At 43.2% G+C, this 16192-nt stretch overlaps 1 protein-coding gene across 1 annotated transcript in view; it reads right to left on the bottom strand.

Moving 5' to 3' along the window:
• The window catches only part of FHL2 (four and a half LIM domains 2), a 77229-nt gene extending 63645 nt beyond the window's left edge, over window positions 1-13584 (bottom strand). The window contains exon 1 of the mRNA XM_011969557.1: window positions 13210-13584. The gene's annotated coding sequence lies outside the window, so the exon portion shown is untranslated. The remainder of the gene's footprint in view (window positions 1-13209) is intronic.
• Between the last annotated feature and the right edge of the window lie 2608 nt (window positions 13585-16192).

Raw genomic sequence — 16192 nt, 5'->3', positions numbered from 1 at the left:
AAAGACTTGGAACCAACCCAAATGCCCATCAATGATAGACTGGATAAAGAAAATGTGGCACATATACACCATGGAATACTATGCAGTCATAAAAAAGGATGAGTTCATGTCCTTTGCAGGGACATGGATGAAGCTGGCATATTCTCAGCAAACTAACACAAGAACAGAAAACCAAACACCACATGTTCTCACTCACAAATGGGAGTTGAACAATGAGAACACATGACACAGAGAGGGGAACATCACACACCGGGGCCTGTTGGGGAGTGGGGGCCTGGGAGAGGGATAGCATTAGGAGAAATACCTAATGTAGATGATGGGTTGATGGGTGTAGGAAACCACCATCATGTGTACAAACCTGCATGTTCTGTACATGTACCCCAGAACTTAAAGTGTGTGTGTATATATATATACACACTTTATATATATGTGGAGAGGGCTTTATATATATATACATATAAATATATACACACACACTTTATATATAAACACACTTTATATATACACACACACTTTATATAAACACTTTGTGTATATATATACACACTTTATATATATGCCCTCATGTGGAGAGGGCAGCAGAAAAGCACCCCAATTTACAACAATGTCACAAAAGAAAAGCGAGCTCTAGGGCTTGGGGGATGGAGATGCAACTCTCAAATGTCAATAATCAATAGGAGAAACGTGTCCCTGACTTTCAAACAGAGGCCCTTGTGAGGGAGTTATGTCATTGGTCCGCCTTATAAGAAACTTTACTTCGGCATTTCTTGTCTTTCATGTGAAAGGAATAAGAGAGTTTGAGGTTGCAGGCAATATATATGATATATATATATGGTATTTGCTTCCTCTTTGGCAATGTAATGGCCACACCATGTCATCATCAAGGGTGTCTTTCTATCTTGGATGCAAGTTTTTACCCGGTGCATTTGTCAAAGTGCTCTTAGCTCTTGGAAAAGCACGTTCTCTGCTTCCATAAGGAAGCGAGAAGAAAAGAATTTTCCAGCTTTCTAAAAGGCAATGTGTGTTCTGTCTTAGCCACTTCCCATCACTCCCAGCCCCACCAGGAAAAGTCAGTATTCATTTTTGATGTATAAAAGTAATTGCATCTAAGTTACCTTAACCAGGCTCCATAATTCAAGTCAAAAGCAACCAAAAGCAGAATGAAAAACACATGGTAAAGAATGGAAACAGCATGGTCTATTAAAATACCTTTGCAGTTTGCTTTTATCTCTCCTTCCAGACATCCTGCCTAGGGTCGCTCTCTTCTGCTGTGCACCAGGGTCCCCCTCCTCCCTTCCCTGAGCCAGCAGTCCTGGAAAGCAGCCTTTGATGTGAGGGCTCCCCACTCCTGCAACTACCTTCTGCAAAATTACAGGAAGAGGCTGGCAGCCCCTGCGCTGCTGCAAAGACCCTGAAACAATGCAGAAGGGGGGCCAGGCACTCAGGCGGGGATATTTTCCACTTATTTTGTGGCACAGAAGGGAGGTGCATGAGAACACACGCACGGCAACACCCGGCACTCCCACACTTAGGCACAAATAGTGCTGGGGTGCAGATGTTGCCGAGGAAGTGTGGGGCTGCTGAGAATCAGCCGAGTTGCTTTGAAGCTTCTCAGAGATCTCTACTCACGTGGCCCTATCACTCCTTGGTGAATGGTGCAAGGTTTTGGCTTATTCTTTCTTTTCCTTTTTTTTTGATAAAGACTTATGTTTATAGAACTGATCAAATAGGAAGGTATTTCATGGGCTGTAGCCTAAAGGATCCAAGTAAGCTATCTGCAGAGAATGGAGGATGCCTGAGAGGGGTGTGTGGGAGTAAGAGAGCTGCCCTTGGCACTATAAGAATCCAGGCAAAAGGAAAAAGAAAACCTGCAAAGTTGGTTATTTCAGGGGACTGCAAATTTTGGTGGCTCCCCACACCAGGAAGTACATTTTTACATCACAACCACTTCAAAGACCCTCACATTTAATGCTAGAAAAATATACTGTCATGAAAAAATTCTGGAAAGAATTTCTTACTATGTGAAAAGCATTCTGTTCCCTTTAATTCTATTTTTTCCTGCTGTAGTCAATTTCATTTTGTTGTTAACAATGTACCGATCTCAATCCACTGAACTGGATGTTACATGACCCATAACATGAACTATGAAACTGACCCCGAGCTTGAAACACTTCTGTTTCAGTAAAGCCTGGACAAGACAGAGCGTCTCGTGAACACGTGGAGAGGGCAGCAGAAAAGCACCCCAATTTACAACAATGTCACAAAAGAAAAGCGAGCTCTGGGGCTTGGGGGATGGAGGGGCAACTCTCAAATGTCAATAATCAATAGGAGAAACGTGTCCCTGACTTTCAAACAGAGGCCCTTGTGAGGGAGTTACGTCATTGGTCCGCCTCATAAGAAACTTTACTTCGGCATTTCTTGTCTTTCATGTGAAAGGAATAAGAGTGTTTGAGGTTGCAGGCAGGCATTTAGGTGTTGAAGAATCCCTCTAAACCATTGTGCTTATAGTTAAGGCAGCTTCACTAGGCCCTGGGTGCCTGGGTATGAGGCTTCGGGCTCAGAGAAGGGACCCCCTCTGACAGGGCCCTGAGAATCTGCAGTTACACCTGTGGACCTCACATACTTACTAAAAGCGCTCTCAAAAGCGCCTCAGTTTGGACCATAAATTCAACGGTCACCCTAATTATGAATAACTGAGAAAGGTATATCTAGAGTATGCAGTCTACTTTATTCTTATTGCTTTGTCACAAAAACACACAACCCATGTAAATTCACCTCTGATTTCTAACGCTGTGATGCTCATATTAAGGAAAGGGTCAAAGTAACACAACCGGGTACCAGGTAAGTAATCCTGTTCCGAGAGCGCGTGGTCATAAAAGGTTCCAGTCAGCTGAAAACCTGCTGAGGGTGTCCCCTAGTCCTTCCCACCTGGAGGAACAAAGGTCCTTTTAGATTCCAGTCCTGGAGGCCCTGCGCCATCCCCAAGTGGGTGGAGGTATGTGTATATGTGTAGGGGCGGCCCGTGCCATTCATAGGTGAGATCTAGACATAGCTCAGCTGACACAGATTTGGGAGCCAGGGGCTTGCCGAGCTGTGAACACCCCATATTCCCCAAACTGCAGCTCATCTCCAGCTTCTAGTTTCCCTGCAACCCCACTTCTTTTGTCCACAAATAATTCTCGTGTCCTGTTGGCTTGCTCCCTCCCTGGTGGATCAAAGCTGGCTTGTTTGCTGGGCTTTGGAACCACCTTCCATCCCTGAGAGGTTGTGCTCCTCAGAGGCAGCCAGCCTGACTTGGAGGCCCGCCTACTACCCCCTCCTGTGGACAGGCCCTCCCACTACGCCCTTCTGCAGACAGGCCCGCCTGTGGCTGCCCCATGACCACGCTTGTCCTGTCCCTTGGCTTCGTGTGGGTCAGCTTGTTCCGCCACCTTGCCAGGCTGGTTCCTGGAGCTTCTATCTCTTGTGGCCTGGGTCACCACCCTGTCCCTGGTCACCTGTGTGGCCGGACCCTGTGTCCCTCACTGGAGTACCCTGAGCTAGGCCGCCTCAGCTCTTCCTTACCTGCTCCTCTTGCTGTGGAGATCCTGCTTCCAGCTCTGCCCTTGGCGGCTGCTCTGTACTCTGTACAGACACCCTGTTTGACGGGAGGCATGTCATGGCCTGTCCCCACGCTGGGCTTTCATTTTTACTTTGTAACCTACTTTTATCGAATGTCTGTGATTGCTTAAAAGTCAATAATGTATTTGGAGATCGGGTGAGATGGATTGCTTTAAACCTCACCTTGATAAGATAAAACAATGTTGAAAGTTGACTGTGAGCCTTTGGCGTCCTTTACTGCAGAGGAGAAGGGCAGAAGGGGATGACCTGTCCTGTTTAATGTGGCATACAAAACCCGAATCTGGGATCCAGAAGTTTCCGCCCTCCCCCCACTGCCACAAGGAGGGAAAAACGACTTAATAAACACCAGAGACCATACTGCACAATATGATGGTAAAGAAATCGCAGTTCTGCCTCTTAGTAATTGGTAGCAAAATGATAGTCTCCCAAAATGTGCACGTCTGAATTCCTGGAACCTGTGAATACGACACCTTACATGGCAAGAGGGTCTTTGCAGATGTGATTAAGTTAAGGATCCTGAGATAGGGGGATTATTCTACATCAACTGGGCAGCCCCCAATGTAATCACCAATGCCCTTATATATGAAAGATGGAGGCTGGAGAGCCAGGGTGAAAGAGAAATGGGAAGTTGCTGTGCTCTGGACTTTGAAGATGGAAGAAGGGGCCATGAGCCAAGGAATGCAGGCAGCTTCCAGAAGCTGGAAAAGGTGCGGAAACATACCTCCCCTAGAACCTCCAGAATGTATCCCTGCTCATACCTTGATTCTGGCCTAGTGAGACCCGTTTCAGACTTCTGACCTCCAAAAATTTAACACAGTAAATCTGTGTTGCTTTAAGACAGAACGTTTATGGTAATTTGCTAGGGCACCCATAGGAAACTAGTACAGCGACTAGAGCTCCTTAGTTCAGATACTTTTCTGGATTTGTTCCCTCATCTGCAACTGAGGAATTGTATTTGTCCCTGCACCAGGTGGCTGCTGTGAAGACGGCGGGACAGTGCAAAGCAAGTCAAGCCTACGGGGTACTTTCTGCCATACACCGTGGGCTCAGTTGACGGTAGCCGTGGCTGTTAGTGCTTCCTTGAATCCCTGCAAGTGATGGACAAGGTCACCGTTATTATTCTCATTTTACAGGTGTGGTTCTGGGAAGTTAAAACCTTGCCTGGGCCCAGTGTGAGTGGTAGAACTAGGACCTTGTGCCCTGGCAACCTGACTCGCCAGCTCCCACCTCCCTTCCTTGACAAAATGCAAGTGTAGTGGAAGTTTTTAAAGTGAAGTTTCAGTGGTGAACAAGGGACATTAAACTTGGATCCTAACAAGAACACTGTGACCAGTGATAGGCATTGTTGGGGCTCAGCAAACGACACCCCAAAGTGTGGCGCTGTGGCCTGCTGAGTGCTTCGAATCGAAGCACACTGTTCGGCCTCTGAAGCAAAGTCTGTCTCTGATCTTCTCCTGTCCTCCTCCTGTTTCCTTTCCTCCCTTAAGGCAGGTCAGAGAAGCCAGAACCACTCTTCCTACAAAATAAAACTTAGAAATAGGCCAGGCATGGTGGCTCATGCCTGTAATCCCAGCACTTCGGGAGGTCGAGGCAGGCAGATCACCTGAGGTCAGGAGGTCTAGACCAGCCTGGCCAACATGGTGTAACCCCGTCTCTACTAAACGTACAAAAAATTAGCTGGGTGTGGTGGTGGGCACCTGTAGTCCCAGCTACTTGGGCGGCTGAGGCATGAGAATCGCTTGAACCTCGGAAGCAGAGGTTGCAGTGAGCTGAGATCGAGCCACTATACTCCAGCCTAGGCAACAAGAGCAAAACTCCATCTAACAAAACCCTAGAAATATTACTGTAAGGTTTCCCTGGCCCTTTTGTGTAGGAATGGGCTATAAAGAAATTCCCAAACCTATCTTGTCTGAAAGGAGATCCTAAGACCTCATTCCACAGAGGTCCTGCCCTGTGTCTGGGAGGAAGGACTCCCAGACCAAGATGAATCCAAGCAGACAGGACTTGTTGTGGTTCCCCACTCAGTCTGTTGCCATTAGGCCATACCCTTTATGTCCAATCACATTTTTACGCCACTATACACTCTTCATCAAATCTAAACATAAAAATGGACAGTCTTCTCTGGGATCTTTGGGTCTTCATTTCTGAAGCCTCCCATGACGTGAAATAAATTAGTTATGCTTTTCTCTTGTTAATCTAGATTTTGTAATAGGAATGCCAGCCATGACCCTTATAATGGGGAGGAAGAGTTTTGTACCATTCCACCTCTACAATATGAATTACAGTCAAAAAGTTTCTAAGATCTCAAATTAAACATATACCAATAGATTATTCACACCTTCATCCTTCAACAGACATTTATTTAGTGCCTACTAGACACCATTCACTGTAGTAGGTATTGGGGATATCTCAGTGAACAAAATAGAGTTTCTGCATTCATTGGAGTTCACATTTTATTGGAGGAGAGATAAACATATATATATATATGTATGCAGATGTGTAGATGTGTGAGATAGCAAGTAAATCAGGGTAAGGAGCTAGAAATTGATAAGGAGTGTCATTTTAGATGAAGTGTTTAGGGGAAGCTCTCAGACTGGGTATGAATGAAGGAAGGAGGAAGCCTTGTGTTTGTCTTGGAGAAGAGTCTGACAGAGATGCCAGCAAGTGTGATAGGCCCTGGGGCAGGGCAGTGTTTGGCACAGCTGGGTCAGGGCAATATGACTGGAACCCCTCTAGATGGACAGAGAGAGAAGGAAGAGATGAGGTCAGATTCCTGGGGCATGGATCATGTAGGGATCTGTCGGCTACGGTTGGAGTTAGGATTTTATTTCGACTTGGGAAGCCATTGGAACATTTGGGAAAAGGAGACATACTGTCTAATTTAAGTTACAAATATGATCACTAATTTTAAACAGAGACCTGTGGTTAAATGGAGCTCACATTGGCCTCTGGGGTTGCCTGGTTGCTCCTGGCGGAGGCTGGCGGAGGTTTGCAGACACTTCCCAGGAAAGAGTGAAGCACAGCAGACAAAAGTAGAAGCAGCTCAGGGCAGCATGCCAGAATCCTGCCAGGGCTCATCAGCAGCCGGAGTGGAGGATATGCTGCCGCTGCTGCTTCATAATAGTAGCTGAAGGGTTTATCAATCCTTCTACCCAACTTTCATTACTTTAACAATGTTGAACTTGCCACTATGAGTTTCCAAACTGGCTGACTTGTGGAGAGCCCTGTCTTAATTAGAAGGTCCTCATCCCACTCTTCCTTACTGCCTGCAGAGTTTTTCCACCTGAGAGTGTTTGTAGACACGGAACTGTGGGTGTTCTTATTTCTCCCCTCACTTGGATGATCGCCCATGCTGGTTAATTGGAGTGCCGACACATTTGCACCTGCTCACAGATTTTTGCATTTTCAATTTGCAAGAGGAGAGAAACAGGGGCCTAAAAGGAGTTTGTCTCAGGCACTTTCCACATCTTAGCTTTATGTCTTACACGCGCTATTGTTTTTTCACTGGACCTAACTGATTTGGACGTCTTGTTTGACCTCTGTCTTTGATTTTGGGATTGGAAGGGCATAACATTTGGCCATTGGTTCTCTCTTCAATGTAAATAAAGTTGAAGTAAAGAGACTATTCTCTCTCGCCTGCTTTTTTGGTTCCTAAAGTATATTTAAAGAGAGCAAAATATTACAGTTTCCTAGTAAGTTAATTAAAAGATTCTGAAGAAAATTGGACAGCTTTTCTAAAAGGAAGTTTACAGAGTTCAGAATTTTTTCAGCATTTCCATCCTCTTCTCTTCCCCCAACACACACGGACTCATACAGAGACACACACAGACACACGCAGAGACACGTGTACACAGAGACATGTGCACACACAGACACACCCACACAAACTAATACATTAGTAAATGGAAGCTTCCAAGTCAGGGAATCTACTCCTTAAGCATACATTATCATCAGATATTAATACTTATTGCGTTCAAAAATTCCGTTTAAAAAATACGTCCTTGTGCTACGTATCGAAAGGTAGGGAGTGAATCTGAAACCTGGTTCCCAGCTAGGATTGCAGAAGGGAAAAGTACTAGCCAAGAAGAAATACTTCTAGCTCCTTCCTTTGGATTTCAACACTCCTTGAACCCAGCTGAATTAAACACAACAGTTTGGTTCAGCAAATATTTATTAGGCAGCTGTGCACTGTGTACAAGTTACAGTGCTAGCTCTCAGGGTTTAACTAGGGTGGATGAATATACTTCCCAGCCTCTTGAGAAGGTGCTGAAACTAAAGGGAGAATTAAAAATGAAAAATAAAAATAAGTTCAAGTCCTCATTCTTTTTTTTCTTTCTTTCTTTTTTTTTTTCTTTTTTTTTTTTAAAGGAATCTCTCTCTGTCACCCTGGTTGGAATACAGTGGCACGATCTCAGCTCACTGCAACCTCCACCTCTCAAGTTCAAGCAATTTTCCTGCCTCAGCCTCCTGAGTAACTGAGATTACAGGCACATGCCACCATGCCCAGCTAATTTTGGTATTTTTTAGGAGAGGCAGGGTTTCCCCATGCTGGCCAGGCTAGTCTTGAACTCCTGACCTCAGGTGATCTGCCCACCTCGGCCTCGCAAAGTGCTGGGATTACAGGCGTAAGCCACCGCGCCTGGCTTCATTTTTAAGATGAGGTCCTTTCTCCGTTGTGGGGACTTTCCCAAGTTTCTAGTGGGATTAGTGTGAAACTGGCATTGCACTGCCTGCGTTCGAATCCGGCTTCCCCTGTACTGCCTTTGTTCCCCTTTGCTTCTCAGTGCCTCAGTGTCCTCACCTGTAAACAAGGAAACCAGAAGCACTCATCACAGAGCCACCCTACACATCTGTGTGTGTGTGTGCAGCACACCCAACACTGCTGCACACGCCATGAGCACTCAAACGTCAACAACTACTATCTCTCTAATTCAGAGCTTTGCTTTATTTTAAATTTGGAATCCAAATTAGTCCTATTCCAGATTCTTTATGAAAATGATTTTTTTCTTTTTTCCCCTTTTACTTTGGGGAGCCAAGAGACTTCCTTATTTCATTTTACAAAATGTTGGATTTTTGAAATGTCCAAAAGAGAACAAAGAGAAGTGAGGTAGTCTCGTCCTTAAGTCATTACCCCCCCCTCAACACATCTGGCATATTTTCTGGTACCTTCGAAGAAGTCCTATCACTTTCCATCTCCATATTGTTCACATTCCTTCCCACCTGTAATGTTCTCAGTGTCTGCTAATTTCTCCTTTCCTCGAGGCGCCACGTCCCTTTCTCTGTAAACTTTACCCCAAGTATTTAAAAACATCATAGATTTTTGCCCTCAATACCTGAAGCATTCGTTTATGTCATTCAAACCTTGTTGTCCCTTGCATATGGCAACAGGGTTGCTCTTTTGCAATTCAAGTCTAATGCCAACTGGATCGGAAAGTACTGGAAAGAAATACATTGGCCGGGCACGGTGGCTCACGCCTGTAATCCTAGCACTTTGGGAGACCAAGGCGGGCGGATCGCCTGAGGTCAGGAGTTCGAGACCAGCCTGGTCAACATGGTAAAACCCTGTCTCTACTAAAAATACAAAAATTAGCAGGGTGTGGTGGCCTACACCTGTAATCCCAGCTACTCAGGAGGCTGAGGCACTAGAATCACTCGAACCTGGGAGACGGAGGTTGCAGTGAGCTGAGATCGTGTCACTGCACTCCAGCTTGGGCAATAGAGTGAGACTCCATCTCAGGAAAAAAAAAAAAAAAAGACATTATCTTTAACTTGGTTGCACCCTCGGCAATGAATGACACGGTTCTAAGTTTCAGTTTCCTTCTCTGAAAATAGGAATAATAACAAAATTAATAATAATGTTTACCTATAGGGCTGTTGTGTTAAATGAGCTTAAACATAGTTCCTGGATATCATGATCATTCAATAAATTTTAACTTTTTTTTTTTTTTTTAGATGGGGTCTTGCTCTCTTGCCTAGGCTGTTTTCAAATTCCTGGGCTCAACCAATCCTCTTACCTCAGCCTCCGAAACTAGCTATTATTTGTAATAGACTAAGTCATTCTGGTTGGTTATTTACAATTTTTATAATTGGTGGTAATAATTAGACTGTTTTGTGTTTGCATAGAATTTTGCATTATCAAAACTTTCATGATTAGTCTTACTGTAGAAAATTTAGTAAACTATTTAAAATGTAGAGAAAAATGTAAAATTACCACTAGTCTTGTCCTTCAGAATCAATAATTTTATATATTTTTGTGTATTTTTTCAGTTCCTATATTATGAATATTGTTTTCTAGTCTGAATTTTAAAAATTAAAAGTTCTATGCAAACTTTACTTTTGGTGGTTGCATATATTCCATACTATAGCTGTATCATATTTTATTTAACAATGCTTCACTTTTGAGCTATTGCACTGTTTGTTGGTTTAAGTTATTACATATTATTACATATACATATATATATATAAAATGTTTTCATATAACCCATTGTGCCTTCATCTTAACCATTTCATCTTCCTACAAAGGATACGACTTGGAGTAGAATATTCAAATCATGTCATTTTCTATTTTGTGTTCATACAAAACCATGAACTGATACGTTGAAATTAGTCTAGATTTATCTGCACAGAACTAAGTCCACGCAAAAAAGCACTATGATGGCTTTTACTTAACATGAAAATAGGTGGTTCCCACAGCCGCTTCAGATGCCATCTAGACATGCTTACTCTTTAAAGACTAGAATGACAAAACTTTGGGAGGCTGAGGCAGGCAGGTCACCTGGAATCAGGAGTTCATGACCGGTCTGGTCAATGTGACGAAACACCATCTCTACTAAAAATACAAAAATTAGCCGGGCGTTGTGGTAGGCGCCTAAGTAATCCCAGCTACTCGAGAGGCTGAGGCAGGAGAATCGCTTGAACCCAGGAGGTGGAGGTTGCAGTGAGCCGAGATTGTGCCACTGCACTCCAGTCTGGGTGACAGAGTGAGACTCCTTCTCAAAAGATAAATACATAAACAAACAAACAAACAATTAAAAAAGACCAAAATGAAATTCTTGCACTTTCCTCTTAATATCTAATAACGTGTTCCTCCTTAATAAAACACATCAAGCATGTTTTATACATTGTTGCCATGATATAGTTTTAGTTCAGTTTAATTTTTCTGTGTTACTTTCTAACTGCAACAGAAGTCCTGTGTTAAAATGGATTTCTTATTCCTCTTTTCTCTATCTAAAATGTATCCACTAAATTCAGATGAAGTACCAAATTGTAAAACATTAAATTTCTCAGAACTTATGTGAGTTCTTTTCTATTTTTTCATCCACAGTTTAGTGTATTAGAGACTAAGTGAGGAGGTGCTGACAAATCAATGGTAATTAAAAAACATCATTAAACAGATTTTGTGGGGGCATGGAGGGCATGCAGATCAAGGCACAAGGTGGTTGAGCTTTTCATGATTCCAAAGGGACCAGTAATAGTGTAGAAATCAATTACCAGATCATACTTTGAACTGATGTTATATTGCTATATTCTAATAACGTGTCTTATCTAAATCTTTTTCTTTTTACTTCTCATCTATCCAACTATTATGAATATTTTAATATGTTGACTAAACAAATTGGTCATAATGATATATAGAGATAACCAATTTTCAAGGAATTAGATTTTGAATTAACAGTAAAAGACGTTGACCATAAATTGGACAGAAAGCGGAAGACCCAAATAACTTGATTTTTAATATACATAAGTATATATATATACACATATATATGTTTTTGTTAATTATAATTTACAGTTTCCCACATAATTTAATGTTTTTGGATCCACCTTAAAATATCTCACAGTGGTATTTTTTTTTAAAAAAACTACTATTAAGTTAATGGTTAATCTTTCAATCAAAGACATCTTAGAATCAATAAATAAGATAATAAATTGCAAGAATAGTTATCTTTGAGTAGTAAGAGTATGTACGATTTTCCATTTTCTTCTTTTTGCTGGTCTGTATTTTTTATAGTAAACATAGATTATTTGTAGAGTGAAAAAATAAAAACTATCAATATAATTTTACCTCTTTCTTTGGTGGGGAGAGAATGAATGAATTAAACAGTCTCTGGGCCATATCTTGTAAATATGAAATATTTTAGAGATCGGTAGAAAGCATTCAGGTCCCTGTGCTTTAGGTCATGGGAATGCAGTGAGAGGCATGGCTTGGCCTGGCCTTGGGGATCTGAAATCAATGGAGAACTCTGGAAACTCTGAATAGAACAATGAAACCTAAAAGTACGAAATGTGCTGAAAGGCAAGATGGTGGGTGAGCAGTCAGGGAACACTGTATTGGAAAATATGCAACTTTTCATGGAAGTTATGCACTAAAATATTTTTTAATGTAAGAAAATGCCTCCAAAATGTCATCATTTGAGTGGATTAGTCAGCTACTCAATTAAATACAAAAACTTGTGTAAGGGGCCAGAGGGATCTCAACATGTAATAGACTTTATTCTAGCCCATCCTGGATACCCCAAAACCCTGACTTGGTCATTACACATTCTATGTATATACTGAACACTCACATGTACCCTATAAATATGTAAAATATTATGTATCGACAAAATTTTAAAAGCTTAGCAATAAAATAAAATTCAAATAATATTCCTCAAGAAACAAATAAAACAATGATAATAAACTTACATACAGCAAATATGAGCTACAATAGCATTAATCTGTAACGCAGGTGTTTATTAACACTATCTTTGGACCTCAGAATAATTTAGAAAAAAAAAGACTGGACAGACAACTTTTTTTTTTCTTTTTAGATTAGACTTGATAAAGTGTCTTACATGGATTCTGGCTAGAGGATGTTTATATATATGATTCTATTATCATATATATGGCATCTTATCCGTATTGAGATTGTTACACAATTGACCTGAGCATTACTTAGGACTGTGTATCTTGGAGTTTGCCCTGCTCTGGAAATTGTAAAATATTCATGCATTTCCTTTTCAAAGCATGCAATAGCTCTCTGGGCTTTCAAACCATCAGCTGCGAAGAGTCATGTTGTATAAACACACTTTCCCAGAGTAATCAGACTCATCAGTAATTTGCCATTTCAGCCCAGGCTTTCCGGAAATTCTGTCAGGGAGAAAAAGTTCAAGTGCACTGTGGTTTGCCCCCTTTCCAATGTTTATTTTATAATATTTCTTCTTTTGCTTTCCCCTTAAAAAATGTTTTCCGTTGTTTAAAACGGATTCCCACTGAGAGGGGGCAGGAGTTCAATTTTATTTAAATCTCTCCTCATTCCCGATGAGCAGGGGTTCTCTGTCTTCAAGCTGACACCCCCGGTAGCTCTGGGCAGGGCGGCTTCTGTTCTTGGGCTCTGTCGTTGGTGGGAGCCAGCTGCCAGCACCACCTGCATCTCTGCTGTGGTCGGCGAGCTCCCAGTGCCCGAGAGCTTCCTCCCAGGGCTGGGACACTCCCTCTGTCTGCAAGGAACAAGACGCCTACAGAGCTGCTGTCCAAGCCTGCTGCAGAGACAGGCTGGGAAGGATGGCAAGGGTGAGAGAAGAGCACGGGGGAACCAGTGGCGCTTACCTGCGATGTCAGGGTTCTGTCTTCTGTCCTCCAGCCCGATGAGCAGGGACAGCGGCCGTGCAGGCAGATGGCCGGGTTGGATGGCCTCAACCTTCTGTGCAGCTGCCAGCCAGCTGCGCTGCCCTTGTCAGTGGCGCTATAAATAAGGCACGTCTGGACATCGGCCAGGCCCAGGAGATAAGAACCCAGCCCCTGGCTCCCACATGCCTTTTAAGGTCTCTAGATTAAAGGAGGCTCAGCTTCCAGATGGGAAGGGGCTGCCATGTCCTCACTTGTCCTGCCTGCTTCAAGGACAGCCCAGGCATCATATTTTCCAGGAATCCCAAGGGTGGCTGAACTGGGAAGGCCATCAGCGCCAGAAAGGGACCTCACTTTGTCATACAAGAGGCAGAGCCTCCAACAGGCTGCCCAGCTCCATCTCTGTGAACCCCTCAGATTAGGTGACTGGCTTGGAGGCCCAGGAGTGGAAGGACACTTCCCCCAGGCCACACAGCACCTCAGTGAGCTGGGAAATGTGGATTTCCAGTGCTGCCTTTTGGAACAAGCTCACTGACCTTCTCTTTGGCTTACGAGGGCCTTTGCTTGGGTGAGAGGATGTTGGGAAGACCGAACAATCGGCTTAACAAATGCCAGGCATTTGTGAAGCCGTGGAGTGGTATACATTCGCGGAAAGTTCTCTGCCTCCCTATCCTCCCTGCTCATACGTGATTATAAGGGTTTCCTGAGCCACACACTGTTTTCTCTATAGAATTACAACAGTGAAATCTTCCCGGAGCCTTTTTAAAGCCATATGCTGGGAGAGGAAAGAGGAAACTGATTTGGGGAACCAACAGCCCCTGATTCTTCCTTAATGTCTTACTTACGAGTATGCTGAAAAGGCACTCACCCATGACGAGGGCCAGCCTCTTCCGAGGACTGTTTGGCGACAGCTGTCTGCATTACCACAACAATCCTAAGCCCGCAGATTTATTCCAAGGAAAGAATAGTGGATGTGGGCAGCGACGTAACCGCAAGGACATTTCTCGAAGCTCTTTTTTTCTTGGAATTAGGAAAAGTTGGAAACAACCTAAATGGCTAACAAAAGGGGGCTGATTAAATGAGAAGTAGTGTATAAAAAAAGCAGAACAGACCAGTCACACTGGCTTATGCCTGTAATCCCAGCATTTTGAGAGGCTGAGGCAGGAGGATCACTTGAGCCCTGGAGTTCAGGACGGCAGTGAGTTATGACCGTGTCACTGCACTCCAGTCTAGGCAACCAAGCAAGACCCTGTCTCTAAAAATAAAATCAAAAATAAAGCAAAGCAAAACATGCTGCAACCTTTAGAAATGTCAAAGGAGAATATTTAATGATATAGGAACAATACATATAATAATATATTGAAAATAAAAAGCAAGTCATGGCTGCGCCTGTAATCCCAGCACTTTGGGAGGCCGAAGAGGGGCAGATCACATGAGGTCAGGAGTTCGGGACCAGCCTGGCCAACATGGTGAAACCCTGTTTCTATTAAAAATACAAAAAAAAAAAAAATTAGCCAGGCGTGGTAGTGGGCATGTGTAATCCCAGCTACCTGGGAGGCTGAGGCAGCAGAATCGCTTGAATCCAGGAGGCGGAGGTTGCAGTGAGCCAAGATCGCGCCATTGCACTCCAGCCTGGGCAACAACAGTGGTCACCCTTGAGGGGAAAAGGGCGTATGTATAATATGAAGTTACTACACACAGGTAAGCACCCCCTCCCACACACACACACACATACACACACATCCTGAAAGGATGTACCACAAATGTGGAAGGTGGTGATGGCTGGAGGAACGGATATGGCTGATTTTATTTTCTTCTTTGTCTTATATGCAATCTCTAAATTATTTACAATAATGTTGTATTCCTTTTATAAGAAAATTAACTTCATCTAAAATCTTAGTTTCTGCGAATCAGAAGACAGCTTTCTGTGTTTCTGCATTAATGAATCTCAGTTTATTTTAAGGTTACAGAATTCCTTGGGATTTCCCCACTCTTTGGAAAAACCTATGTAAGGCCCAGAACCTCTTTTTCATGCCAATTCCAATGATCTGATGTAGCTGGATCTGTCAAATCCTCCAAGTGCCCCTGTCAAGGCAAAGGCAAGGCAAGAAAGAGAGAAAGAAAAGAAAAAAAAAGCACTAAGAGAAAAAGAAGGAAAAAGGAAATAAACTTTATATAATATATGCAATCATAATGTATATTTTTATCACACCCAGTCACTTTTATCCGACCTAACATGCCCCATTTATGCTCCAATCAGTACATTAGAAAGGCACTTAATGGGCCTTTTATTTAAAGGAGGTACATGTTCTGATGATTGTTTTGTTTTTTAAAAATTATTTTTAACTTAAGTAATGACCTCCTGATCTGACTGTGTGATAAAGAGGAACTCTTCTTTTACTTAGAACTCATTTTCAGTGATATGTATGTTGGAAGAGGGGACCCCTTTCCTGACCTGGCTCCTGTAGTACGGAGGGGCCCGAAATCCTTTAATTTCCTCATCTGTCTACAGAGACCAGCATGGGGTTGCCTCCCCCATGAATAGGACCTGGCCTAAGACATAGCACTGGGTGGTTTCAATGCTTTTGTGTTGAGTCTTATTGCCAGAGGAGCCTCTATAACAGACACAGCCCTGGGCAGAGCCTGCAGGCTGAGACCCATTCTCTGGACTATTATTTGAATTTGCGGTGCCGAAGCCCTGCTTGGACTATCCAAAGTCCTTCTCGAGTAAGTGCTGACTGCCTACCGCAGAGACTAGCCAGCTGAACCATGGAAAGCATCCTGCAGGTGTCCAGGGAAGAGGGGGCACTTCCAGTCTCAGGTCAGCCTCTGGAGTAGGGTAGAGTTTCTCAAGAGAAGGACAAGATCAGGAAGAGATGGCACTAAAAGTCCTAAGGAAGGACCTCTCTTGGAGGAAGCTAGGCTGGAGGACAAGGAATTGGGGTGCCCAAATAAAGGACTTTCT

Source organism: Mandrillus leucophaeus, unplaced genomic scaffold (genome assembly GCF_000951045.1).
Source record: "Mandrillus leucophaeus isolate KB7577 unplaced genomic scaffold, Mleu.le_1.0 Scaffold9, whole genome shotgun sequence".
NCBI classification, from domain to species: domain Eukaryota; kingdom Metazoa; phylum Chordata; class Mammalia; order Primates; family Cercopithecidae; genus Mandrillus; species Mandrillus leucophaeus.
This window is presented reverse-complemented; position numbering and strand designations above follow the sequence as displayed.